Source organism: Harpia harpyja, chromosome 13, assembly GCF_026419915.1.
Source record: "Harpia harpyja isolate bHarHar1 chromosome 13, bHarHar1 primary haplotype, whole genome shotgun sequence".
NCBI lineage: Eukaryota > Metazoa > Chordata > Aves > Accipitriformes > Accipitridae > Harpia > Harpia harpyja.
The window spans coordinates 30,173,449-30,200,034 of record NC_068952.1 but is presented as its reverse complement, the minus strand read 5'-3'; the positions used below and the strand labels follow the sequence as shown (position 1 = coordinate 30,200,034).

At 38.3% G+C, this 26,586-nt stretch overlaps 1 protein-coding gene across 3 annotated transcripts in view; it reads right to left on the bottom strand.

Annotated features, from left to right (window-relative positions):
* The window catches only part of AKT3 (AKT serine/threonine kinase 3), a 160,610-nt gene that overhangs the window by 79,026 nt on the left and 54,998 nt on the right, over positions 1-26,586 (bottom strand). Inside the window, exon 3 of one of the 3 annotated variants that reach the window (XM_052806476.1) lies at positions 11,749-11,824. The exons of the other annotated variants lie outside the window; for them this stretch is intronic. The gene's annotated coding sequence lies outside the window, so the exon portion shown is untranslated. The remainder of the gene's footprint in view (positions 1-11,748; positions 11,825-26,586) is intronic. 3 annotated transcript variants of the gene reach the window in all.

Sequence of the window (26,586 nt, the reverse complement as noted above, 5' to 3'; positions counted from 1 at the left end):
ACAAGAAGATATAAATATTGAATGATGGCTAAGTACCCATTTATCCATGAGCACAGCTGTACCTCTGTCTTCGCCCTGCAAACTATAGCCAGACACAGGACAGGTAATTTAAAAGCAATTGCAAAACACTATGGCTTCATAAGGATCTATATATTTCTTTCATAGACATTTCTTTGAAGAATGTTTCTCCTAAATGATTCCCCAACAGGAATCATGGTCAGACTACTTTTTCAAGACATCTGTACAAACACACACACACAAAAAACCGACCTAGTTTTGTCTTGCAATGACCAATATTCCAATCCCTCTTCAAGGGCTATACATGAATATTTATCATCTGCCCTTTATTTATTTTGTAATTTAATTAACAAATGGGTGAACACTTTTGAAGACTAAAGTAAACAGTGGTATCAGTGAACAGTTCACTTAGCTGCTCAAGTGGTTTAATGGCTCTCAAGATGCACTCTAGGTGCTCTCTTCTAACTGCATTCCTTCTACACAATCTGCTTAAAGATAGAAAAACATTTTAGTCCATACTTCTTAATACACATGTGCTTACTGAACTGGTTTGAAAGAGGAATCTTCCACACAAAAAATACTAAAACACAGCATAATATTTGAAAAGAAAAAAACACTTCCACAACTTCTAACTTGACAGCCCTGCATTTTTGTGTTTGTTTTTTTTTTAAAAGCATATTTTACCATATAAGCAATATTTAATTACTTTAAAGATATTTGGAGTGTATGTTTATCAATAACCTCAACACAAGCAAACAACAGGAAATTTACATCTGAAATTCATTAATTCAAGTGAAAAGAAATTCCTTGAGAAAGGAGAAGTCCAGGCAGGCTAAACAAACCACAAGATATCCTGACAATTTAATGAAATGGAGCTGCGGTACTTAAAAAAGCAGTGGATCTGCCATAGAGAATTAATCAGTTTGTACCCTGCTTCCTGCTGAGTTAATGTAAGCTAAATTATTATTTTGCTTAAATTTACACCCTTTTAAGTTGAAAAACATGTTCTTTTAGGATCTGTTTATTAGACAGTAAGAAGAGGTCTCTAATTTAAACCATTGCAGCAAAGAAAGCCAAGCAATTCCTACTTCATTTTAATTGTAGTCAAAGTTTTTAAAGCTACTTGAGAAAAGAGGCACTAGAATATGTATCTCACAGATATATACAGATAATAAAAACATACACACACACACAAAATACAAATTTAGAATCAGTTTTAGGTTGTTGGGCTCTGCTTTTTTAATAACTACCAAGAGAATACACCCAAAAGATGAAATAAGAGCAGTACATTCCTGAAGCACATGAAAATGTAATCTGATCTTCATGCAAAAAGCACCCTCATAACATGCAACTCTTTAATTAATGTTCTATTTAATAATACACTGGCTAACAACAGTAACAAAGAATGCTTAATGAAGGTTTGTTTAGAACATGACCCTCACGGCTGGCTCTGTATTCGCCTCTGTACTGCAACCTTGATGATTTTTCTTTTTTGCCTTTGACAGCTAGTAACAAGAATCCTGCCTTCAGGACATTTCACAAAGTACGTTTATTCTAGGGATGCAATGTTTGTAGTTTTGATACTGCTGAGGAGCTTCACAAAGAAGAGCTTTCTAAGAAACCACATGACTAGTCAACAAATTCATGTTAGACAAATGTATTATTCAAAGTTTGTAATTTTTTTTACTTCACCTCAGAACTCAAACTCTCTCTTCGAACATACACTTCACCTCAGATTTGATGGTTGCTATTGTTATTCTCACCACTTGTAATCCTTAAGCATATGGAAATTTAGCAATTTTTGAAAAATTATTCAGTAATTTAAAATTAATCTTATTATTTAAAAATGTATTTTTTTAAAAAAAATCACTTTTGCAAAACATCTACATTTTTCAATATGTAAATGGTTTTAGAGGTGTGAAGGAAATGTCTTTAATATACAGTGCTGATAAGCAACAGAAACCTGAGTTCAAAAACTTGCTTCCTTAAAAGAAGCAACAGCTGCCACACAGACATAAGTGAGATTTAAGGGAAGGGAGGGGGGGCAACAACCAAAACCCAAACCCCCTCCAAGCAGAGAACACCAAAAATCTGCCTCTTGTCTGTGTCACCAATTATCAGTTTATTAAAATGGATTTAAGGGAAATAATACACAAATATTGTTCTCCCGTCTTTTTTCTTTTTCTTTCCTTTTTAAGGCACTTTTCTGTTAAATCAAACTCCAGTTCCCCTGCACTACCATTTAATAAACAACAGGGGGGTGGGGAGGTGGAGCGGGGAGAAATCTAAGAGCATTAAACAAAATTATATAAAATAAATAAAACAACTTAACCATATGCAATTTTTCTTTAAAAGAAACAACTGTAATTAATGTCAGGTAAAGTAAAGTATCACAAGTAATGCCAGTGGTTTTGAGATTGAATTTACTTACCTTGGCCCTCTGAGGGCAGTGTTACCTAACACACGATTAGAAGCATCAGCAGACTATTTGATTAAGTCAGTAGACACTAGTAAATGTAAAGCACTTCTGTTAAATATTTATTTCTGATTTCATGATAACAAATTTGAAATACAGTTCAAAGCCACTGTAAAAAACAATGTTTAAAAAACCCAAAAAGTATACCTGTCCTCACAATTCGATATATGTCCTTCAATCTAATGTAAATGTGTAATTCGACATTATGCAGAAGATTTGACAAAATCCTGTTGCATACCAAAAAAATTAAGTAAAACTGTGATTTTTCCTAATGTGCCTTAGCATTTTAAAAGTTATTTTTATTATATACCCCCTCCCAAGTATTTGCCGGCAGTTCAAAGAAAAGCAGAATTTGGAACTAACACTTTCTGATTCTGTCTTTTATACTGTGAGACAGTGATTATTTATTTATACTAACTGTTTTCCCACAGTTCCCAGTAATGCTAAATGACATTTTGAGCACATCTGTACTTACATTAGACAAATGAATTTTTCCAGTCACAACTGGGAAATAGGAAATATTTCATGCTATGCGTGGGCATCGGCTTATACCACAACTAAGCTTCCACTAAGTTTCCTGCAAATTGGGGAATTAAGGTGAGAAAGTTCAAGTGCCCTTCACTGTCCATGACATCGCAACGATCCAGTGCAGATATAAAGACTGGTCAATTTATGTTCAGCTATTCACAGCTGCGTGGCCAGAAACCAGTGAAAACCACACAGATGTTAAGATTTTGCAGAAGGCAGCAAGCAGCCTCAGGAACAAGCTCTAGAAATTCCTCAGCTGAGCAAGAGGAGAGGAAAGCAGGGACAACCCTCTCTCCTCCATGCCAGCCAAGATGCACTGAAGAGTAGGTGGGATCTTTTTTCCTGGAGCAGCAGTAGGCAGTGATCAAAGACAAGGGCTCCTACTAGCAAAACAGAGTACGTCCAAGCAGAGAGGTGCAGTCACCAGGCAGGGCGAAGGCACAGAGCGGCTCTCCATGCTCTCAGCATGCACCTCTGCAGCTAAAGTGACAGGGAGGACCAACCTCCTCAATGGAAAGTCTCTCCCTGCTCTTACTGCGGGGTTTTCTCCCGCTCAGGTTCTGAACGCAACCTACAAATGTGTTCCAGCTAGAGGCTCGCTAGGGTTCAAACCACCAGCTGCCCTGACTTTTTCATTACGACTATGGGAGTGAGTCACTGTCCTGTCTTGTATAAATGCAGCAGTACTTCAGCTCCTGCTGTTTATTCAACCCTTTCCCGTGACATTAATAATCTTTTCTCTAAAATATCAAAAAATCTAGAAGAAAATATTCAGTAACAGAGAGACATACCACTATTTAAACATAAATGCAGTTTTCAAACTGGGCATCTACAATATCCACACAAAATTATTGATGTGTTTTGGCATCTCATGGAAAATAAATGTTCCCAGCACATACTCAATTTTCATATGCACAAAATTTTGTCCTTTTAAAAAATCGTACCAGAAATCCTTAGTTAGCTGACATCCTGACAAATTGAGAATTGACCTTTACCATGTCCATTTTGAGCCAACAGGAAGAAAAACTTGCCAGTTTCAACATCACTCTCACTTCCCTTTCATTTTTGAAGGATAAGAATTAGAACAATAAATAAATTAAATAGAAGTTGATATTAGCACATGCTGTCTGGAATAACAGAGTCCTGTATTACATCAGCATCCCTGAACAACAAAGGAGATGAATATTTTCTAAATATGCCTGCTATTCAGGAATGGAAAACCAAGGTCTATATCCTGGAAATACTCAGGGACACTGCTCACATTTTCTAAATTTCTCTACTGCATAAGGCTTTATAGGATCAAAGCCCAAAATCCTACACTATTTAGGTGCTCCTCAAAGCAGTTTTGTAGTTTTTAATAGTGTTGAGATGTATTTGAGGTAAATGCAAAAAAAAAAATTTTAGAATATTGTCTCACATATTTTTGTTTATAGCTAAAAAACTTCACATTCTCAGTACTTTTAAATATTTATAATTTTTTACATAGGACTATCAGCATCAAGTGGTACTTTGTATAATAGAAAAAATATGACTTTCCTCTCCTCTGTCTCCATCAAGTGCTAGTAGGCCAAAGGATCTTTTTCAGATTTTGAAAATATTTTAAGAGTAGGACAAGTATACAAATATTCATCTATAAATTACACTGAATAAGACAGTCAGCTACAGCAGCAACGATTTAAATTCATGTACTTGGTACAAATTTATATATTAAATCAGACAATTAAAATGTAAATGCTTTTTACATGTAGCTAAGTTGAATTCAACATCTTCTTATATTCCCTACTTACAACATTTTGAAAAACAGCCAACTCCAGTTTACACAAGAAATCTCAAACTTTCCATTGTTTGCAAAAGAGTATGATAAGTTTGACAATACCATCATCATTCAGCTGAGTTTCTTTGACAGGTTAATGTGTTGTCAAAAATTATGTGACTTTCCCCTCTTAAAACGGTGTATTTGCTAGCATGTTTTCACAAAGCAAACTGTCTCACTTTTAAAACTGGCACATTGCAATAATTTTAAAATAGCTCCTCTGAACTTCCTCCGTGTCACTAGGTGTGCTCCTAGCCTCAGACCTTGCCAAGTGCCAAAAAGCTAGCACCAACATCATTCATCTACATTTCTTCCTCAAGCACCTTGCTAAAGTCAACCTTTTTGCTTTATCATTTAGCCCACATCATTTGCAAAGAATCAGTCCAAGATACGCAGAAGCATTCCTCAAACTGCTTGAGTCGAGAGAACAGCTCAATTACTGCTGTACGCATCAGGAGAACTCTTTGGTTGCATGAAAAGCTTCAGGATAAGCAGCAATGCAGCACTACTCAGAGGAACCTGGGCTTCACATCAGCAATGACAGAGCACAGAAAACGGCACAATTCTGTGGAGAAGAACCAACAACCCAAGAGGCACAAAGCAATTCTCCATTTGCAGTGCTGTTGACCTCTGTCTAGGCTCAGATGCAGGTATCGGTACTTGGGTAGGAGGCACCCACACCTGAATTTTCAGTTAAAATTAAGTTGACATAATCCAAAACTGACTTCTTCCACTCTGCCACAGTGATGATAAAAGGGGACAGCAAATGCTCCCATCAGTAGTTATTGTTATCAGTGACCTACAGACCTGATGCTTATTAGACCTAAGAGGGAAGACACAATAAAAAGGGGTTCCTTCACTTTTGTTGAGGGCTTGGTGGGAAGGGGTGGTTAGGTTCATTCAGATAATATTTAAGTCATGATGTGACTGATCAAAAAATTCTGTTATATACTGATAACTGGAAGATATATCTGCAGTCCACAGCCATAGTGCACCTCAACTACTATTTCATTTTCCATTTTTAAGTTCAGTACACATATCAGAATGTTGAATTTCACATAATATTAGAGAAGAAAATTCGTTTTTTTTAAAGTTTCCATTTTTATCTTTAAAGTAAGAGATCACCTGGGTAAGACAATGCTTTCGTTTAGCCTTTCTGGGCTAACATAATTTCCCTCCATGCTTGTATCCTTCTTCACATTTCTTTCACGTTATCCTGGAAACTCAGCAGCAGCAGAAATCACCGAACAAGAAATAAGAAAGGATTTTAGTGGAAGAAAGAAAACTGTATTTCTATAGAGCAATCCCAATTTGTCAAACAGGAAAATATAAGTTATGCCTGACCAGCTCCTTGCCTTCAGAGAAAGAACTGAAAATAAGATCAAGTGAAAAAGAAAATTAGTTGCTAATCTCATTCTAACCCCTAGCATTTACTTGTCTACTATATAATACTAGACAATCACCAATTGGCACTTTCTGCATAAGAAAAGCTCAGGATGCAATAGTAGGGGTATGCAACGTATCAGTCTTGAGGTAGACAGACAAAGCTATGTAAGAACTTGTATAGTACCTGTCCACCAAATGTCTGAGACCGAAATAACTGCATTACTCTTTCCACTTCCACAAGTACCAAATTTATTAAGTTGGGGGTTTTTTTAAACCCACCACACGGAGAAATCAAAAGTTTTCTTCCCTACAAGAAAAGGCTCTTTTTAGGAATAAACAACAGAGGGAGGGAAGATATTAAACTCCTGAACTAATTAGCAGAAGTAAAGGAGGCGGTGGGGGACAATGATAATTAATATGTACCCTCCTCCTAACCAAATCTCCACGTACATTCATTCTGTATATGCACACACAACAGCAGCATCATAAACCGTCTCAAGTTCTTGCCATTATTCAGTTCGACATCTGCACATGTTTATGCGTCTCTCCAAACAACCTCTTGAACACCCTGCTGGAGCTGTCATTTTTTTCTTCTCCCTATCTGGCAGATGGCAAGTCAACAATCGGCATCAACAGCAGCCGAATATCTCCCCCCTCCATCCGACCCCCCTAAACAGACACAATAATAACTTCTTTGTGCTTCCCCACAATGCAGCTGCTTAAACCATTTCGCTACAAGGCTGCTTTGCCTTAATAAAAAAAAAAAAAAAAAAAAAAATCCCTTCTGTCAAGTCTAAAAAGCAGCATAATGTTAAGCAAGCTAAAGCCACAGCACAGCTGCAAACGGGCAGACACATTGACAGCTCCTCCCTTAACAAAGCCCTGTGAATTGAAGGGGGTTCATCTGAGGCTCACACAGTAATTAGTATAAAAAAGTCCGACAGCCCCTATTATGCTAGGGAAAAAAAACTGGACAGAACTGGGCTGCTGTTTTGCGTCAAGAGTTCTGCTGCAGAGTAGATAAATCATGTTGGGTTTTTTTCCTCTCTTTTTAAAGACAGTAATAAGGAGGATGAGAGAAGCTAATTTGAAAACTTGGACACAGTAATTGTACCATATGGTGAGCATTTATCCCTTCTGAAATACACGCTAACAGTCACTTACATGCACAGTGCTTTGTTTTACAGTTGTTATTCTCTCTACCATATTCATAAAATGGATCTGAATATCCGATACTCCAGAGAAGTTGGGTGTAATTAGCAGCAGAACTGCCTCAGTTTAATATATTGGCCTACCATAGCAATCTAGTTAATTGCAGAAAATCCCATGCCCCCAAATTTAAATAGTGTCCACTTCAAGGATTTTTTTATTTCTCTCAAACTGGCTAAGTATCACACATAATAAAGTTCAGAGAAGTAATTTATTGACACTAATACTCCTTGATACTGTTGGCTCTAAAACACGAGCGGGAGGTATTTTCCTTTTCATCCATGCAGTATAGAGGAATTAATTCAAGAACCGTTTAACAGTAACCACAAAACATTTCAGTTCCATGGTACTTGGGAAAGAAATTGCTCCGTAAACTTAAAGGTGAAACTGAACTTCAGCGTGGGACACGGGAGGGAGACAAAGACTTCAAATCCACTCCCCCACCTCCATGCCCATTTTCTTCCTGGATCCTATTTTGCAGTATTTTTGCTAGCAATCCAAACACTTCCTTCATAAGGACCTTCAAAATTTGGAAAATATACCTGCCAACCCTCAGGGTCTGCTTGCTTTTTACCACATAATTCCAGCTTTTCACCCTGTTGATGCCACCAAATCATCCTGGAATCACAGAAGATAAGGAACCAGTTGGGTGGAGCTGGGAAAATGTAGGTTTCTTTAAAATAAAGAAAACACTGTAGTTAAATGACAAAATTAATAAATCTTAGAAGTACTGCTTACAGCAAATAAGATATAGTGAACTTCCAAGCAATGGAAATAAAAAAGTCAAGAAAAATAAAAGATGAAAATTTGGTGAAAAATTAACCAGACAGAAAATGAAGTCTGCCACTGAGGATAATGGTACTTGCAAAGAACCAGAATGGTTTCTTTCTATCGGTCTTTACATCAGAAGATGACACAGAAATCTGCTTCAGGTAACAGACAAATACTTTCAGTGTCTCTAGATCAAAAAGGAGGTATTGGAGCAGAGTGCTAGGTATGAAGGAGTCCCAGAACTGGGCAGAATACATCCACAATTACTAAGAAATTGTAAGTGAGGTGAAAACTACTGGCAAAAACCAGCTACCCTTCAATGATGACAGTTAAACTGAAGGATTATAAATGGAGAATTATGCCCCACACCCCCAAGAACGACCAAAAAAAAGCTTAAAAAAAAACCAAAAAAAAAACCCCACACTTGAAAATGTCAACTGGTCGGATGGTAATCTAAGAAAACTGCTTATAATTCTGTTTTTAATCACACAAATAATGCAAACTGACATAAGATAAACAAGGCAGCACTGCCTTTGAGTAGAAAAATCATGCCCATCATACATATGGGATTTCTTTAAGAATGTCAAGAAAATGAAAGGGATAAAGACTAACTGAAACAATTTATTTCAACTTTTAAATAGCTTTTAATAAGTTTAAGGAAACAGTAGTTGTGTGGATGATAAAAGCTGTGTGGTGGAATAGAACAGAAAACGGAAACTAGGTAAAAGGAAGAGAGCAAAATAGGATTACATAGTCAAATTTCAGTCTGTGATGCTCTATAGTTCTCTGTTAGGAACACTTTTAGTTAATATATACAGCAATGATCTGGGATCACCACTGCATATACTGCAAGACAGTAAAGCTATTCAAGTTTATTAAGAATGTGAAGAATTTCAGAGTGGCAAAACTATCCCAGGGAGCTAACACCAGATGAAATACAGTGAAGAATTACTTGAATTAATAAACAGTTACAGAAATAACCTGAAATACTCATACACTGTGTTTAATTTTAAATTAACCACTAAAGAACAATTAATTTAACCTTTGCTTAAGTATGCAGTACTGAGAAGAGGGAAAGAAAAATATTATCATTTGTTAAGTTACACAAATTTAGGAACACTGAAAATATTATTATTCCATGATAAACAAATAAGTTACAGTTTTGCTAACTATATTTAAAAAAAAAATTACAAGAGAACAGAAGGGCTTCAGAGACAAAACACACACACACACAAAAATAAAAAAACGGAGTTAGAGAGAAGCAGAATGAGGAGAGAAAGACTGGATTAGGCTTCGGTTTCAAAGGAAGGACTACGAAAAAAGGATTTAATGACACAAGTGGCCAATAGTAGAATATCAGTCATCTCACAGAACACATTTTCAGAAGAGTTCAAGAACAGATTTTCAAACATTCAGCATCTACAGCTCTAGCTGGATTCTGTAACATCACCACACAACCAGCGGTTTGCACCATGGCAATGCCAGCCACTCTCCCACCGATTCAGCATCCAACACCTACTAGCACTTTTAGAAAAAGCCAGCCTCCCCTTGAACGCTGTAAGGCATCTCCAAACTTGTGTGAGCACTTTTTCTTAAAAAATTAACATCTCGCATTCAGGAACTTGGAGTTAACATTCAACATAGGCAGGTTCTTCCTTTAATTGCTATGCATTTTTGTCCTGGCACAAATCTGGTACTAGCCAGGGAGTATTGATGGTGAATGAAAGTCCCAGTCCTTGGCCGATTTGGTTCACCTTAAATACAATCTACTACCAGCAGAGTGCACTTGGGAAGGTGAGGAACACTTGTGAAGGAAGTGTGCAGTGAATCCCATGTCCGGCTCCACTGGGTCAGCACTGGCATCCATGCAGCTGAGGCAGATCTACAAATGATCTAACTGAAAACACACCCCAAGACAAAAGGTTTTGACCAGATCAAAACAATTTCAGCTCACTGTACAGCTAGTATCAGCACAAAGGAGAGACGGGGAATAATTGGCTGAGGGCAAGAAAGATGCAAGGGAGAAGGGGCATCAGTGTGAACTTCATGCAAGATTAACTACTGATTAATCAGACTGCTGGTCTACCTTGTGATTGCAATTCTTGTTTTCCAGTTAAGCTAGAAAATCAGGTTCAAGTGATTCAAATTTCTAAGATCAACTGCATCTCTAAGCAACAATGCCACAATAGTTCTGACACAATATTAAACCAAGAATTTCCCTACTACAATTTCACATTCTATACAAGCAAAGTATATTCTGACATACGTGTCCAAATATATTCCGACAACATTTTCTTTACACATGTACACAGAAATTATAGATAAAAAATATGTAAACTATAAGGAATATGTACAAATCTCTGGAGTCTGGCAAATAATTGAAAATCACTTAAAATTCACAATTTGAAAAAAGCTAGAAATACAATACTTTGACATCTATGTGTGAAGTAGTTATTACAATTTAATGATATTAACAAAATCTTAGCAACTCTGAGATCCCAATATAAACTGGTATTTTGGGTTAGCTCTGCAATACTTCCCATACTAGAAACAATGCCATGAAGATAAGAATAATTTGGTCAATAAAGTATTTTCTTAAATTTGCAGACTAAAAGTAATAGAAGCTTAAAAAAAACCCTCAAGTTTTTAACCTCAGGATTCTACATATTTCTAAAATATTTCACTGCCTTAAAATGAATAAAACTGGTCATAACACCCACATAAGAATCATAATACAGTTCAATTTTAATATACATATTTTACAGTATTTTATCTTGCATTATTTTATTATATTACAATTGCAATAAATATTCAGGCAAGTGAGATGTTTGCTTCAAGTTTTTCCAGTCCTCTGAATTAAAAGAAAGCTTGACTGATAAGCAGAAATGCAAAATTCTCGGCCCTGCAATTTTACTAGCACAGAATTTTTGCTTCATTTTCAGTCACTTTAGAAACTTTTAAAACAGAGCTATAAATTATGGACCCCAAAATTCCAGCCACAAGATGAAACTGAAAGATGACTGACCTGGATAAGACATATAATTTTACCTAGCCAGTCTCAGGATGGCTTTGTTACTGTTTTTCTGCTAACAGACACACATTTTATGGTTTCTCTGCTATGAGCATACTTTTTTTTCCTAATCTGCATTACTGAAAAGGTTTTAATGACTTAGCCTCCAAAATAGTTTTGATGCAAACAGCAAACTAATAACTTATAGGATGACCTCAAACAGATCTCAGCAAATTCTACAAGTTTTTTTTTCAATGCAGAAGTCAAATTTCATACAAGAGAAAACACTGATAATCTCCTCCTACATCTGGCCTTTCTGAAATTCTGATTATACATACAGTAATTAACAGGCACCAAATATTTAACATTTGTGACACCAAAATAATAGGGACCAATAAGGAACTGTAATTTTCAAAAAATATATTTGCATTATTATTGAATTAACAAATTTGATATTGTTTAGTGGATGTTTTCCCATCTAGAAAGTAAAACAGCACAATTTTCTAATTAATAAAAACAAAATGGAAACTGACTTACAACACTGACTTCAAAATCCTTGTGAAAGTCTGTACTGGTGATGTCACAAATGCTGTCACATCTGAGCGGGTATTGTCTGTAGAAGGTTCAGAAATGTCCATTTTAATCAAAACATTTATTAGAGGTAGTTGTGTCTTTTGTTTTTATTTTAATGAATTACAGAATTCCTTAAGAATCATGGTTGCAACTCCCTTTAAAAACAATAAGTTAGGTAAAATCTAAATAGCTGAAATATAAGAATCTGATCTATAATGGATATAGAAACCCATTTAAGAGTGAGGGGAAATCCATACTTTATGCTTCCCTCAGCCTTTAATAATAATGTTTACATAACACTAGTATAACACTCACATTTTCCAATTTGCTTAAAATGAACTACACGTTATTTCCTCAGAATACTAAAGTGCCAGTGATATAGTGCTACAAGACGGAAAACACAATTTCTCCAAGCTTGCAGTTGTTTTTAAATTAAACTTTTTAACTTCATGATACTTCGAAGTCACATATTATCTGCCATTTCTCTCCACTGCAAAACACCAACTACTATGTAATTTTTCTTGACATAAGAAATCCTCACATCACTGGTCCCAATCCCAGAGACAGGGACACTTGTTCACTTAGATGCAAGTTGTAAGTGTCTGAAAAAAATCCTTTTCCTTCCCTCCTTTTTCCCTGTGCAATCTGGGAGCATGGTACCACCAAAAGGACCATGTTGTACTATGGGAAGGGATTTGAGCTGTGTAGGTGCCTGAAGAACTCTTAATGTTCATCTTCCTATTTAGAGCATTTATAGCATAACTATTTATATACTTAAGTTTCTTTTGATGCAAGTGATCTACATTCTATAATCATTTTATGTCCCCAGTAAAGATAACCAAACAAAGAAAGAAGCCTTTCTAATAAAGACTTACAGTGAGAAAAATAAATTCAGGTACAGAACTTCTTAAAACATCTTTTAAAATTTCCTATCTGTGACATAGGAACTGGAACAAATGACAACGGAATAAAGCTATGCTTTTCTTTCAAATTCCAAAGAGGGAGGGGAAAAAAAAAAAAAATCTCATGCCAGAATGAGGTATGAGGACATATGGGCAGTCTATCACCTGACTACCAAACAGCAGTACTAAAGCTGACACATGTTTGTTAATCCCGAGAGGTAAAACGCTGCTTTGTCTTCCGGGGGTCGTGCTGCAGATGAATGCCTGTTATGATGCTGATGCATTTTTCCATGCTGACGTTCCCCGGGGAATCTGAGTTCCCCATCAGGGAGAAGAGACACAATTTTTCATCTCCTCTAAAAGTCTTCCATATTCCTGTTTACCAAGTGTGCACATTAAGAATAGCAAGCATCAGCAGCACAGCTGAAACAGTTTTAACAAAAGCTTTTCTTCTGGATGTCTACAGTTTAATTCAGTTAAATTTTATACCAAGACTATTTAGTTTTCAGTGACAGCTTGATCTTGTACCAACACATCACAGTTTGATAGGGAATGACTGAAATTTAGTGACATGATTATTGGTTACAGACAGCAAGCCCTCTTCAGACAATCCAAGATGATTAAGGGGAGGAACACTTCCCAGAGATCTGGCCGTTCTCTAATGTACTTTTTAATCCCTGTATGGGGCAGAATAAGGCAAGGTCAAGGGATCAATGATCAGTAAGCTATAGAAACACTCTAGTCCTCTACAAGTTTCTCATTCTCCTGAAATAAGTCTGTTTTCAGACTTCTCTAGTTCCAACAAAACCCCTCAGAGAATTCCAGGTGCAATTTTTCATTATACCTTGGCTGATTCAGCTGAGGAGGAACCCTGCCGCCTCCTCCTCGTTCCAGTCCTGCAGTCCAGTGCTTTTCCTTGTCTGATCTGCCACTTGTGCACCTCACTAGTCCAACAGGAGAAAAAAAAAAAAAAAAAAAAAAAAAAAAAAAGAGCAGGGGGTGGAGAACAGCAGGAATAGGGCAGTTTCGTGCAAGATCAGATAACTGACCTCATCAGCTGGCAAGTCATATTCTTGCTAAATTCATCCCAAGGTGGCAAGGGGGTATGTTGCAGGAAGGGTCTATCTGAACCTCCTCCTTCATTAGCAGCATACCATTAGATCTGATTAGGTATAAAAAGAAAACATCCTCTGGATGCTGTTTTCAAAACTTCCCTCTCTCCCTGACACACTGGGCATCTGTTTAAAGGATCTGATTATGTGAGTAACAAGTGGGAGGGCTGTATGTGTAACTATTGTTGATTGTACAAGCACCACAGCAGACAACATCCAGCTTCTTGTTGCAGCCTCTGTTTCTAAAAGGATGGTCGTGCTGCCTGGTTGCATCCTTCATGCACATTTGCTCCTTAGGTGCAAGTGCAGAAATAGTAACCCTCCTGCCTTCATTTAAGGAGGAAAATTAACAATGACTTACACAATACTGTTAGCTCTCTCTCTTTAAGTCTGTATTTGTGCTACCTCAAACACATTTTTATTCTTAACCAAGCAACACTCCACTCGCTATAGAAAGTGTCTTTACAATGTCTTTAAACAACTCCATTTACTTAACACGTCAAAACAATATTAAGAAATTACTTGATTACCATGAATCAGTACCTTCACATAGAAAAGTGTAAAGGACTAATGGGCTTAACTTAGTATAATGAGAAAACACAAATACACAGCAAAGGAAGTATGTGGACACTCCACATTCAGTAAGAGAGCTCTTACTCTCCATGATACTGAGTACGGAAGTGCCAAAATGGTGGTAACAGCAGTAGCCAGCTAAGACAGACAATGAAACACACTAGGAACTACAGTAATTTTATCTTTCAATATTGATACTATGTTTCTCAAACAGCATGTCAGCAGGGACCTCAGCAAAGAGCAACTGGATTTTTACTGTTTCATTTGAGTAAGACTGAGCAAATCTTGGACAAATTCTCCAAAAGTTTACATTTCATTGCTAATCTGAGTATCTCATGCAATCTGTATAGGACGTTTTGTGATGTTTATTCATGTTATCATATATTTTAAGACAAAAAGGAACATCTCATCATTTCGGTATGACCTCTTCAAGGAAACAGGCCACAGAATTTTCCCCCGTTTATGCATATACTGGTAAAAAACTATTTGTTTTTTAGTGCTTATCTTCCAAAATGTGCTCTGTCTTCTTTTGAGGGTATCAAGATGCTCTCCTTAGCATTTTTCAATCTTTCTCTTAGTCACTCTCATCTTGGTTCTGAATACATCTGGATTCAACATTCAGTCACAGAGCTCCATTGCTCCTTATGGTGCTACATTAAAGAGCTCTTTACATTTCCCCATTAAGGTTCTTTCTCATGGCAAGGCAATCCCATACCCCTCAACATCGACACAGGTTCCCAGAATCTCATGTTCTAAAGTCATTCTCTCCAACACTGAAAATATTATCATTTTTCTTCTCTATTTCTCCAGGATGTAAATATTCATTTTAATATTAAATATTAAAAGAGAAACTGGAATGGAACTCATAATTCCCATCTCCCTATGCTAATTTACTTCTCTGTATTCTTACTACGCATCTTGAGAGGCTTCAAGGAAACCATTTTCTGCAGAACTTGACTAGGAACTCTCAGGAATTACAAGCACTGAAGAACACAAAGATTTTATTTAACTCAATGGGTTTCAAAATGTCATGGTTTAACCCCAGCCAGCAACTAAGCACCACGCAGCCACTCACTCACTTCTCCCCCACTCACTGGGATGGGGGAGAAAATTAGAAGGAAAAAGGTAAAACTCGTGGGTTGAGATAAGAACGGTTTAATAGAACAGGAAAGAGGAAACTAATAACGATAACACTAATAAAATGACAATAGTAATAATAAAAGGATTAGAATATACAAGTGATGCACAATGCAATTGCTCACCACCCGCAGATCGACGCCCAGTTAGTTCCCAAACAGCGATCCCCCTGCCCCCACTCCCCCCAGTTTATATACTAGACGCAATGTCACATGGTCTGGAATACCCCTTTGGGCAGTTTGGGTCAGCTGCCCTGGCTGTGTTCCCTCCCAGCTTCTTGTGCCCCTTCACCTTTCTCGCTGGCTGGGCATGAGAAGCTGAAAAATCCTTGACTTTAGACTAAACATTACTTAGCAACAACTGAAAACATCAGTGTTATCAACATTGTTCTCATACCTAACTCAAAAACACAGCACTGTACCAGCTACTAGGAAGACAATTAACTCTACCCCAGCTGAAACCAGGACACAAAATTTTTCAGTTCATGGAACCCTAACATTTTCCATCAGAAACATGGAGTCCTAAATACCAAGAGAAGTACTGTGTCCTATACACTGGACACGTTGGCTGGGGTTTTTTTCCAGTAACCTTTTGTAGACTCTCCCAAAGCATTCCACAGATCCCCCTGGACCTGCAAATAAGATGGAAACTACTATTATTACTTTTAACTACTATTAACTTATTATTTAAAATACTACTACTTCTCCAGTGGAAGATTTCTCCATCTCCCAGGAATCTATCTGAATGTTTCATGAGTAGGTTTAGTACTGGAATGGAAGAAAGCTGCCCAAGTATATCTGATATGCAAATATTCAACATCAACAGAAAAATATAGGTAAAAATAAGAAAAAGAGTAAAAAAAAAAAAAAAAAAAAAAGGCAAAAGACCAGTTCAAAAGACCTTACAAACAGGGAGAAGACTACTGAAAATACTGTAAGGCCAGAAAAAATGTCTGCCACAATTCAAAAAGAAAATAAAGTATTTCTCCCTTCCTCTCCCTCCCCCCTTGCCAAAATCCACCTGGACATCTTAATGGAAAAGTTAAAAGGTGATGATAGGGAAGAGGTCAGTATTAAGAATGAAAAGCTTGCCCAAAAAATAAGGGGGAAAAGGAAAGACGATAAAATATGTCAGGACAATGTAAACACAAATTTAAGAGAGCTAGAAAAGAATTTGGAGAGCTTCTTGCAAATGATGTTCATCATCAAAACCAGAAGCCAGGCAAGAAATCAGTGGGACTGCTCAATTACAAAAGAACAGAAAGGGAACTCAAGGATAATAAGGCCACAGCAGAGAAGCACTATGAATTATTTGCCCTGGTCTTTATTGCTGAACATACTGGAAAGATGCCCAAACCCAGACCATTCCCTGTAGTAGACAAGTGAAAGACAGATTATTTAATGTAAACATGTAGGAATTATTAGATGTCAGTAAGTCACCAAGACTGGATGACAGTCAGCCAGGAGTGTTGAAGGAATTGAAATGTCAAAGCACAAGAGGTGCTGGCCAAGGAGTAAAACCCATCACTTCAAATGGCCACATGCCCAGAAGACTTATGGATTGCCAACACAACTTCAAACAAAAAGAGACTCTAGAAAGGATCCCAGAAACTACCTGCGAGTCTGACTTCTGCTTCCGGTAAGTCACTAGAGTCTATAATAAGTAAGACCACAGAGCACATGAGACGACATGGATCTGTTGGGAGAGAGCTGTGAAGGAAAAGCCTGCCTCACTCACCTGATGGAGTTCTACAAGGGGAGCAATAAACATAAGGGCAAAGGGCATCCAGTAGGCGTAATGTATTTGTCAAGGTTCCTCCCCAAATACAATTGAAGAAATTAAGTTGCCATAGGATTGGAGAAGAAGTTCTACAATCTCAAAGCTGGGTAAGGAAGAGGAAACAAACATAAGGCCTGATGGTCACTTTTCAGCATAAGAGAGTTAGGACGTCCCCCGGGGATCCACGCTGGCATCATTTTTACATGATATCTTCATCAATGACCTGGACAGTGGTGTGATCCATTAAATCTTACAGCTTACAGATGATACTACACTGTAGTGGATAGTCAAGTGCCATGTCTATGGCATGGAAAAACAGAAGGATTTCACAAAATTGAGTGAGCAAAGATGACAAATGAACATCAGGTATATAAATGTGAGGTAATGTATCTAGGAAAAAAAATAATCTAAACTATGCCTCACAACGTTTACCTCAGAACCACAAATTATAGCTTAGTTGAGTCCTGGATACACCACTGACAGCTCTATGAAACTGTGAGTTCAGGTACAGCAGCAGCCAAAAAAGGGTGACAAAATGTTGGGCATGTCAGAAGGGATACTGAGAACAAGAGAAGGTCATTTTGCTGATACAGAGAACACTGCTGTACCCACATCTTCATTACCCTGCGCAGTCTTCTCTCCACATCTCAGGAACAATGTAGTGGTATTATGAGAAAATACAGAGAAGGACAACCAAAATGATCCACAGGATTGAGCAACCGCCTTTTCTAAGAGAGGATGAAAAGACAGAGGCTCTTTAGTTTGGAGAGGAGAAGGTTGAGGTTTACAAAACCACAAAGGCAGTAGGTAAGTGCAGAAATGCTGTTCACCAAATACCACAATACAATAGTTAGGGCACTTGGTGAAACAGGGCCATAAATAGACACTAGAAGGATCACAGAGAGATATAGCATCTAACTTTACTAATACAAAAGTTCTTAACACTGGGGAAGCAAGGGGAACGAAAGGCAAGAAAACAGCCAAGCTTGCGCGCTCTCCCTAAACTCCCTAATCTCTCCTGCCACTGCTGCAGACAGAATACTGGGCTAGATGGGCCACGGGTACAACTCAGTAGGCTATTTCTTATGTTATGCTTACTTGAAAAAAGTTCTCCCAGTTTGTAAGCCAACTGCCTTGCAACAATTTAAAATGATAATTTCTTCTCCTCTCTGCTGTACACATGAAGAACAGATTATATTATCACTTCTCTTTTCTTATTTAGCCTCAGTAATTGCAATTCATTCAACCTATACTCACAGGTCACACTCTCTAAATCACTTATCACTCTCATTGGTGGTGTCTGTTTATCGTCTTTATAATCATAGAATCATAGAATCATTTCGGTTGGAAAAGACCTTCGAGATCATCGAGTCCAACCATTAACCATGCCCCCTAAACCATGCCCTGGAGTACCCTGTCCACTCGCTTTTTGAATATCTCCAGGGATGGTGACTCAACCACTTCCCTGGGCAGCCCATTCCAATGTTTGACAACCCTCTCAGTAAAAAAATTTTTCCTAATATCTAACCTAAATCTCCCTTGCCTCAACTTGAGGCCATTTCCTCTTGTCCTATCTCCAGACACCTGACAGAAGAGACCAACACCCACCTCACTACAACCCCCTTTCAGGTAGTTGTAGAGAGCGATAAGGTCTCCCCTCAGCCTCCTCTTCTCCAGACTAAACAGCCCCAGATCCCTCAGCCGCTCCTCATAAGACTTGTGCTCCAGGCCCCTCACCAACTTGGTTGCCCTTCTCTGGACATGCTCCAGCACCTCAATGTCTTTTCTGTAGTGAGGGGCCCAAAACTGAACACAGGACTCGAGGTGCGGCCTCACCAGTGCCGAGTACAGGGGAACAACCACCTCCCTGCTCCTGCTGGCCACTCTGTTCCTGATACAGACCAGGATGCGATTGGCCTTCTTGGCCACCTGGGCACACTGCCGGCTCATATTCAGCCGGTTGTCAACCAGCACCCCCAGGTCTTTCTCTGCTGGGCAGCTTTGCAGCCACTCTTCCCCAAGCCTATAGCGCTGCATGGGGTTGCCGTGACCGAAGTGCAGGACTCGGCACTTGGCCTTGTTGAATTTCATATGATTGGCCTCAGCCCATCAATCCAGCCTGTCCAGATCTCTCTGTAGAGCCTTCCTACCCTCAAGCAGATCGACCCTGCCTCCCAACTTGGTGTCATCTGCAAACTTGCTGAGGGAACTTCATCTTGAACTGCAGCATCCAGAAATGGATGCAGTTGTCCAGCTAAGACCTGAAGTGCTCAATGGAGCAGAAAGATGCATCTTACAGCCTTTATTACTGTTTATGCATGCCTGTGTTTGCCGCCTTATATCCAGTTTGTGATCCAGGGTACCTACTGGACTTTCTTCTGAAGAGCTGCTTACCTAGCCACTCGTTCTCCATTCATTTCTTTGTAAACTAGATTGTTCTAGAGTGCACATCAAACTTGCTCCCCTTGAACAGCTTCCAGCTCCTCACACACCACATCTCTACGTTACTGATCCCATGCCGAATTCTAATCCCATCCTCCAGCACACCTTTTATTTTGGTGACACCTCCAAACATTAATTTTCCATTAGTCACCTCATCAGTCAAAGTACTGCCTAAGCAGAAGTCAGGAAAGAGCCTAACAAAATTCTACTCCATATTTACTTCCATTTTGATACCAAACCTTTAATAATTACTCAGCACAGTTTTCTAACAGTTCTGCTCTTAGAAACAAACCTCATAGTTGTTTCATCTGTGTCTCGTTTTGTCATGAAAATGTTATTCACAGGATATCAGAAGCTTGACTAAATCCAAGATACGACATCCAAAGCTTCTCTCCTATACACAAAGACTGCTACCTTGTCAATAAAAAGAAAATTTGAAGTTTGATACGGCTTAACCTTGCCAAATCCACAGCGACTCATCTCATTTTCTAGATCTTCATCAGTAGTCTACTTGTTCTAGTGTTTTCCCTTAAGTTAAATTGATGTTAAACATTTTGCTATATTAAAACACATTTTGTTTGAAGATAAAAAACATGAAAAGCAATCCAGATAATTTTCTCAGTGTTATTACATTACAGTCTATGTTACCCGTAAATTTTATCATCAGTGATTTTGTATGTGTTTTCTAAAGTACTGAACCAGTCAAATAGAGTCAGTTGTAAAACTGATGACTGCAGAATACAAGAAGAGTACCGTCACACACATTCATCTCCCAAATTTTTAGACATACCTTCCAGTTTGACTTTGGGTTATATAAAAATAGAAAGGTAAAAAAAATGGAATCCATCTTAGTCTCAAAATTATGAAGGAAGAAAAAAAGAATCCAGCTTAGTCTCAAAAGAAGCAAAGGATTTACTAAAGGTCTTATTCCTTTGTGTACAACAGGCCACATGACCGATCTTTAACTCTGACATTAACACAACATAGTAAGAGTGTTCCAGAATAATGGCATAATTAACTCAAAATGCCCACTGCAAATATAAAAGAAAAACATCTTCAAATATTCAACAAATAGCACCTTGCCATGACTATTGTTATCTGCTGCTGCCAATCAGTATTGTTACGGTTGTACAAAGACTCCAGTGCACCAGACTGTCGCTAATTATGTATATTCAAGTGATTAGCAAGCACTTGTTGCCTCGTTCACACCACCCTCCAAACAGCAGCCTTTGAGAGGAGAATAGACTGCAAATTTATTGAGAGAACACTGTTAATCCTTTGGGGAGAATGTAAATGTAAACAGGACTACTCTACATCAAGGTGCTTTGACAACAAAAATCATCTGCATAAACACATGCTCAACAACAAACAGGTGTTCTATTTCACAACTAGCGCCCATTTGATGCTTTCAAGTAAGCATTATGCACAAACTGTTAGAAGTACTTTGAAACCAGCTGCAATTACTATAATTAGCTGTTTTCCTACACTTTGGTATTTTTTTCCTGTACCTGTTCAGTATTGTGTTGGTTGCAATCCGTAAACTCAAGTTAAGCTAAGGTTCTAGCCTCCTGTTTAAAGTTTACTATCCTCCCAGTTCAATATGCACTATGATAAGTTCATACTTATCGTTAAAGTGCCACCAGTTATAAGATGATGTTTGCATTAAATAACAGCCCTACAAATGTCAGGTCACTCATCGTGAATAGGAAAACAAGGAAAATTGCCAAAATAGCACCATAAAAATAGTAAGCCTTCAATGTTCAGGATTTCCCTTTTTTACAGAAATGTCCCCAGGAACTAACAAGGTTTATTTTTAAGAACAAGAACTTTACTTCTAGTTTTACCAACAATGGGCAGTGAAAAGTCTTGCTTGTAGACAGCTATTCATTCTAATATGCTCCAAGTAAATGTTTTAAAAAATTATTTGGTCAGAATGCACATGCTTCCTTCTGTTTAATGAATACAAAATACATACAAAGTACCTCTACATTATTTTTTATTCTTATTAAAATTATGTATTCAAGTGTCTTTCTATTCTCTCAGCCTTTCGTGGCACCTACACAGCTCTTGGTTTTCAGCAGTTCCAAATGCTCCACCACAGTGATGCATTTCTATAGGTGAGTTCAACATCAACAATGAACAAGTCTAGTGGCTTTTTCTCCAAAGTCAAACCCTAATGTGCTAATTTCATAAGCTTGGCAGTGCCACCTATAGATAGCTAAATCCAATTCTCCTACCTTATGATTTGCCAGATTTTAACCACTGAACTGAATAATTCCATATTCAGCACCTGCTGAGAGAAGATTTTTTTCACAAATGAAAAGCTTAACAAGCAAAGACTGGGACTGCCCAGGGAGTAAGAACACAGCTGGGAAGAAGGGCTAAAGATGATAAATACACAGTACTAGAAGAAGGACAGGCTACAGGCGACGGAAAGAAAGAGGCTCTTTCACCTTGGGTGAAACAGGGAGTAAAATCTACGATCAGCATAGCAAATCTCTGATATGGCACCTTTCCAAGACCAGCCTTCTGTTGACAGGTTAATTTGTCATCCTCCACCAATATCGAAATGTACCTGAGGTCCCTCTAAAGGTTTTTCCATATGCAACAGAAGAGTTCTATTTCTGTGGATGTCCACACTGGGTGATTACAGAGGTCTGTACATTTTTAACAATGGCCACTACTTTCTTCCCACCAACTTTTGCTCAGCTGGAAATGATACAAAAGCTTCAGTTCTGCTGGGCCAGCCAAGCAATACACACTATTCATCACAGTTATTCCCTAAGAGACCAAAAGAATGACCAAAAAAATTGATAAAAAGCTGTAATATTACAAGACCTCTGACAGAAATGTGGGGAGCATCATATGTCTAGAAAATTCTAGGCAAAGCTAATATGGGGGCTTCTTCCAGGGAGATACCATCCTTTGAGGAGCCCAAACAGAGGATGACAAACCAATAGCTGCTCTCATTTTCTCTGTTAGCTCTTATGGCAAAGATGTATGTAGTGAACCCAGCAGTTTCAACTGTGCCAGCAATCCCCAGAATGACATGGACACTTCTTTTTCTCTGCTGCTTCTTTCCTGACAAATGGAAAAACCTGGCAAGTTATCAAAAAAAAAAAAAAAAAAAAGATGACTATATCTACAGCTTGTATATTCAAATATGAAGAACGACCAGATTCAGAGTTACCTTAAGCTTTTAATGTACACTAACAGCCATAAGTTAGAGAATGTTGTCTTCTACTAGAGTCATCTTTGTGATTTGTATTCCTAGCTCTCACACTGTAATCCCAAATCAAATTTCACAATACAGTAGCACCCAGCCACTGAAAAAATGCGAACACTGCATAGCATCAACACTACCATTCCTTTGGCCTGTAGTAATGTAATTCAAGGAGCTAGACTTTTCTTTTTGGTATAGGGTATTTTTTTATGTCAGTTTAATTCCCTGAACCAACACTGCTCACTGAGATGAACACTGCTGCTACACCAACAGATGTAGCTGAAACGCATATGCAAAGGTTGCAGTTAGCAGCCCCTTCCTCCCCTTGGAGAGAGCCAGACATTAGTTTAGCTAATCTAAGTATATCATAATCTCTCTGTCTCAGCACATGAACAGGTATGTAACGGTTTAAGCTAACCCTTCTGATTTTGTAGTAGAACAGACTAAGAGTTAGTAATTTGTTACAGAATTTCTGATGGGAATGGTAACTTGTACTGTCACCACGTGAAGGGGTTGGAAGGGGGAAACAAACAGCTGTGAAATGTTAAACAGCTCCAAGTAGATATACAAATATGGTTCCGTTATTTTATTGTCAAATAAGTCAGCTATATGCTAAACAGAAAATATGACTATAAGGGTGTTTACTACTCATTCATACCATCACCACACATAAAGTTACATGCAGACACATCCGCTTTCTGTTTGTTTATTTAAGACTCTCTGTGAGACTCAAAGGCAACTAATTAGGAGAAATACTGTATTGAATTCCAACATAAGGAGCAGTTTAGAACCTGGTATCCCATTTACACACAAAATCATTTACTGTTTCTGTGTTTCAAGTAAAAGCTATAAGAGTAAAAGAAGAGTACATAACGGAGGTCACTGTCAGCATTTGCAAAGAAATACACATTATCTGATAAAAGTATTAAAGCTTTACAAACTAGCAGCATCCTGAAAAATCTATTCATATGTTTACATTAATTTTATTACAGGGCATATATTTAAGCATGCATATAGGATCGATATGAAAACATTCTAAATAAATGCTTTGAAACTGCAAATCTTAAGTGCGTCAGTCAAAGGAAAAAAAGATACTAATCAGCCATGGGTTCCAGAGAAGAAAGAAACATAATTTTAACATGAGACCATTCTGAGCTTTATAGCATTACAGTTACCTCTGATTTACTGCATTTCATTACACTCTTCTCTTAAAAACCCCTTTTCCGTGAATGCTGCATCCAGATTTTTCTTTTTTTGTGCATGTGTTCTGACGAAAGGTGAGATCTTCCTAAAAACAGAGTTGGGCAGATGAAAAGGACAGAAATTTTTGTATCAAGCTGATGTTCTTGGCTAACGTTCCTAGCAAGTCTCCTACCAGACTACTGGTTTAAGACTATATTCTTCCTGCAAAACACTATATATAGCAGTTACACATGCATTACATCCAAGGTTAGATCTGACTGCTAGATTTCCTCAGGAAGACTGAGGATCTTTAGGATGGACCAGCTGCTCCTTGCAGAAGCTCAGGTAAGCAAGCAGAACAAAGTCTGAAGGGGACAATGAGCCCTTCCTCTCAGGACTCCAAGGAGTAATTTGTTAGCTAGCATCCATCAGGAATGAAAAGGTGACTAGCATGAGCCAAAGCATCACACCTACACAGACCTTTCATATATTTCTCCTATTATTTTGAAGTCTTCCTGTTAAGGAGAACTAACTTGCAATGCCAGAGAAATTATGGTATTTATTAATATGCTGAAGAAAGCACATGCATCTAACTGTGTTCAATATTCTCCAAATGAAGTAATGTAGCCCACAGTTGTAGCCTGTAAGCTTTGGTGACTGAACTGTAGCCAAAGGTTTTAATGAGGTGAGAGTTTGTTTAATTGTTGGTAAGGAAAGGAAAATCTCTTTTCAGAAAGTCCCCCTTTTGAGACAAGGACTCCATACAGGTTGTGTATATGACTATCTACTCCAAAAATGAAACACTTGGGGCTGCTATGATCCGAAACTGCAGAGGAGTTGCAGCTAACAGACTGGGTGACAAAGCAAGCTAAGAGGCATAGCCTAACGGGAGCAGGTAACCACCACCCCAGTTTCGGAAACCACTTCCAGTGAACAAAGTTAGCAGGAGCAAGTAAAAAGGCTGTCAGAAACAACCTGGCATTGCACAGTCTTCAAATCAAACACTCCAGAGCACTAAAGCCTATACAAGAGTGACCACCTAAACCTGTAACTGTTCATACAGCCCTAGCAACTGGGACCAAGGAACTACCTTGCCCACGAAGTAGGGCTACTCTACCAACAAACCAAATGAAATACAACTAGAGGAATGGGATTAGTGGCAGGCTACTTTGGCAAGGCCTCATAGCTGTAGGAGATTTAGGTCATGACTACTGCCAACATGTTTTGGGCATGATTACTGATACTGTTACATTTTCATCGATGGTTCAGACTTCCCAAACTGATCTTTCATTGTCTTTTACTCCTTTTAACAACTTGCTGCAATAGGGAAAGTACTGCTTACAGACCAGCTAGAAAACATAATTTAGTGTCTTGGTTTTCTAGGTAAGAAATGAAGTTGGTGACATTCAAGTGTTTCTGTAAGGACCCCTCAAACACTTAGCAACAGGGTTTTGGCAGAACAGCATCCTTCCCTGCAGATCAAGCTTCTGGAAAGAGTAGACTCTCCCTACAAGAACGTGTGCTGTAAGTTGTGTTCTCTGGCTGCCTCCACACTCCATTCCTCCTAAATTCCTGCAAAAAAAAAACCCCTCAAAACAAACAAGATCATATGTTTATAGACAACATACATACTCTCTGAAGTCCTTCTTCAGCAGACTGGGTGGAAGTACTCTGCCTGTTTGTTGTTTAACAAACAAGCAATGTCTAGTGGTTGGAACAGTATTTAAAAGGAATGAGACAGCAGTACTTGTACAAATGTTTAAAGTAAGTACACTTTCAAAAGCAATTTGTTAAACAGGGCCATATTATAACTAAAACCCTATAATGCCTAAGGCTGACTAAATGAACTTTGCTTATGCCAAAACACCCATGGCAGAGCTCGCGCATTGTGATGGAGATCCGAGTCCCCCATGCCACTCTAACCACAGCACAGCAACTCTTTTTAAGTAGCCTTTGTGGTGCTCACTTTCACAACCCCAATGCAGTGTAAAGCAGTTGCTCCTCTTATATCCTGTTCCCAGAGCGGGCAGGGGCTGTCAGCAGCTTTCGGAGCAGTGCCCGGGATGATGTCACGCTGGTACTGCAGGGGAGGAACAGTACCAGGAAGCGTCAAACCCTCGCATTGTGCAAGGGGATCGGCACATGGGGGCAGGTTGTAAATCTGGCCAGGGACCAGCGAGACTTTAGATCACGATTTCACCCGAGGAGGCAGCTGTAGCAATAAACACAGCGTTCGCTTCTGTTCCACGGGATGTTTCAAATGTAAACATTCACTCTATAGCTGAATTCCCAGTTTACATTACACTAAGCACAAAGAAGAAGAAATGCAAATAGCTGACCTCTAGTAAAGCTAATAAATCTCTGAAGTGTTGATTCCCAAATACTTTCAGATAATTCCCTTCCCCTCTTCCACAAAATACCTTTGGAGTGACATCACTACAGTTTTAAACAG